The sequence below is a fragment of the Colias eurytheme genome, chromosome 24 (assembly GCF_061535395.1).
Source record: "Colias eurytheme isolate Ceu_HAF_F1 chromosome 24, ilColEury1 Martin Lab GWU primary, whole genome shotgun sequence".
NCBI lineage: Eukaryota > Metazoa > Arthropoda > Insecta > Lepidoptera > Pieridae > Colias > Colias eurytheme.
The window spans coordinates 4,974,683-4,978,044 of NC_143003.1; the positions used below are offsets into that span (position 1 = coordinate 4,974,683).

At 41.2% G+C, this 3,362-nt stretch overlaps 1 pseudogene; it reads right to left on the reverse strand.

Moving 5' to 3' along the window:
• Positions 1-1,219: 1,219 nt before the first annotated feature.
• On the reverse strand, positions 1,220-3,362 carry LOC149897963 (heat shock protein 68 pseudogene; annotated as a pseudogene).

Consider the following 3,362-nt stretch of genomic DNA (forward strand, 5'->3'; position numbering starts at 1 on the left):
ATCGTTCAAAAATACTATAGATAGGCTTAGGTACTTTATATTTTTTTCAGTTCTGAAATCTGAATAAAATTATAAATGTTTAAATATCTACGAGTAGACACTGCACAATTATTTTCTTAGGTACATTGAGCTAAACGCGACTTTTACGACTAAATATATTAATTTTGGCACAGACTTCTGAAACATAGCCAGCTGATACCTATATTAGGGCTCAGATCAATAAATATTAAAAAAATGGTTGATTGGAGGTAATAAGTGTGCAATAAGTAATATGTAGACCGTATATGTCATAATTACGCTTGTTCAAATGTAATAAAATTATTTTATTTTATTTATATTAAATAGGTCTATGCAGCTGGATATAGGTAGGTAGTTACTATTCGTTGTATTTTTATATTCTGTATAAAACCATGTCCACCAACCACCATCAACATTCAAATTACATAAAAAATACTATGGGAATATTCGTCTTTCCATCATACCATCATCATACCATACTGCGCATGAATCTACACTCAAAACACTATCATGAGACTATTATTATATTATATTTTATTTATACTTATCTCCCGCCATTTAAGTATCTAATGCAGATTATAAACTACAGTAATAACGAAAACCATAATACGATGTCTGTAATCATCAAAATGTTCTAAATCTACGTTGCTTGTTGCCACCTGGCGGGTGATAGCATAATTATTATCTTAGATTATGGATTGGTCTCCGCGCGCGCGCTACGAGACCAATCCTTCATCTAAGATTATTATGTTGATTTAGTTCGTAAAATGTAAGCTAGATGGCGTCCGACAAAATTTTAATCTTAATTATTAACGCCATCTAGTGGGTAGTAGCACAAAATTTTATTTGTATACGAAATGTAAGAGGGCGCGAAATTAAAATTAGATTTGAAAAAATTGTTATTGAAAATTCTGTTTGTTATGTTTCAAAGATATGCGTATCAAAAATAAATAAAAATTCGCATGAAAACGCTATTTACAGAATGGTCCTGGAAGCTGCTTTAACCTTCAATTCATAACATCAAAATATGTATAATTGAAATAAAAAAGCTTAAATATTTTGTGTAAGTAACTAGTTAGGTAAATGTTATACAAATGAGAAGAATGTTGTTTAATAATTATTATTGTCTTTGAATTTGTTCTATTTATGTGTTGTATGTATGTGTTATATTGTCATGTGTACTCAAAATAAAACAACCAAGTTATATTTAACTTAAATTTATTTTTAAATCAACAGATGATCACACACTGCAGCCAAATAAATTATCAGTCTTAAAACGTAGTATCACAATACTGATCAGATCGCTTAAAACAAAAATAAATTAGGTGGATATTTGGTTTAATCAACTTCCTCGACAGTCGGTCCACTGGCGTGTTGTTGTGGACCAGTGCCAGGCATGCCTCCAGCCCCAGCTCCGTGCAGCTTGCTCATGATGGGCGAGCAGACTCGCTGGAGGTCCTTCAACTTGTGTTCGTATTCTTCCTGCTCCGCCAAGGTGTTATTGTCCAGCCAACGCAGTGCCTCGTCGCACTCGCGGCGAGCAGAATTCTTGTCATCCTCGCTCAACTTCGCTCCAGCGTCGTCCAGCGCCTGTCGCACGCTGAACACATAGGACTCGAGCTGGTTGCGCGCCGCTACCCTCTGTCGCTGCTTCTCATCCTCCTCCTTGTAGCGTTCCGCTTCTGACAACATCCTGTCGATCTCCGCCTGCGATAGCCTGCCCTTGTCGTTCTTAATCACAATGTTCTTGCTACGACCGGTGCTGTTCTCCTTCGCAGACACGTTAAGGATACCATTAGCGTCCAAATCGAATGTGACATCGATCTTTGGAACTCCTCGAGGTGCTGGTGGAATACCAGTGAGGTCGAATGTGCCCAAGAGGTTGTTATCCTTTGTCATCGCACGCTCTCCCTCGTATACTTGAATGGTAACAGCGGGCTGGTTGTCAGAATAGGTGGTAAATGTTTGAGATTGTTTGCAGGGAATCTTGCTATTTCTTTCGATGATCTTAGTCATGACTCCTCCCGCTGTCTCAATACCGAGAGATAGTGGTGCGACGTCGACTAGGAGCACATCCTGGATCTTAGCATCAGTAGAGCCGCTCAAGATGGCAGCCTGTACAGCAGCGCCGTAAGCCACAGCCTCGTCGGGGTTGATGGACAAGTTGAGTTTCTTGCCGCAGAAGAAGTTCTGTAGCAGTGTCTGGATCTTAGGGATGCGAGTTGACCCACCGACGAGTACGACATCATGGATTTGGCTCTTGTCCATTTTGGCATCTTTTAAAGCTTTCTCTACTGGTTCTAAGGTACCACGGAAGAGATCAGCGTTTAATTCTTCAAAGCGAGCACGTGAAACGCGGGTGTAGAAGTCGATTCCCTCATAAAGGGCATCAATTTCAATAGTGGCCTCAGTGCTAGATGACAAAGTGCGTTTCGCGCGTTCGGCGGCGGTGCGGAGGCGTCTCAGCGCGCGTGGGTTGGAACGCAGATCTTTCTTGTATTTGCGTAGGAACTCCTCTGATAGATGGTTAACGAGCCTATTGTCGAAGTCCTCACCTCCAAGATGTGTATCACCAGCCGTCGATTTCACTTCAAACAGTGATCCTTCATCGATTGTTAGAATCGATACGTCGAATGTGCCGCCACCAAGATCGAAAATCAAAACATTGCGTTCGCCCTTCAAGTTTTTGTCTAAGCCATACGCCAGCGCGGCTGCAGTGGGTTCGTTGATGATACGTAGTACATTCAAACCGGCGATGGCTCCGGCGTCCTTGGTGGCCTGACGCTGTGAGTCATTGAAGTAGGCTGGTACTGTGATGACGGCGTCTCGAACTGTAGATCCAATGTATGCTTCAGCTGTTTCCTTCATTTTTACCAAAACCATGCTGCTGATCTCCTCTGGTGCAAATCGCTTCATTTCCCCTTTAAATTCAACCTGGATCTTCGGTTTGCCACAATCATTGATGACTTTGAAAGGCCAATGTTTCATGTCCTGTTGAATTTTTTGGTCATCAAACTTGCGTCCAATTAACCGTTTCGCGTCGAAAACTGTGTTGTTGGGGTTCAAAGCCACTTGATTCTTCGCTGCATCACCAATCAGACGCTCTGTATCCGTGAAAGCAACGTATGATGGTGTGGTACGGTTGCCTTGGTCGTTTGCGATGATCTCCACATTTCCATGTTGCCAAACTCCAACACAAGAGTATGTTGTACCAAGATCAATTCCAACTGCGGGCATTTTGATTTTGAATTATATTACTTTTATCACACAATAACTCTTCAACAAACTTATATCGCAGGATAATATTCGCCTCGGTTCTCACCGAACTCTTCGTCTTCACTGTA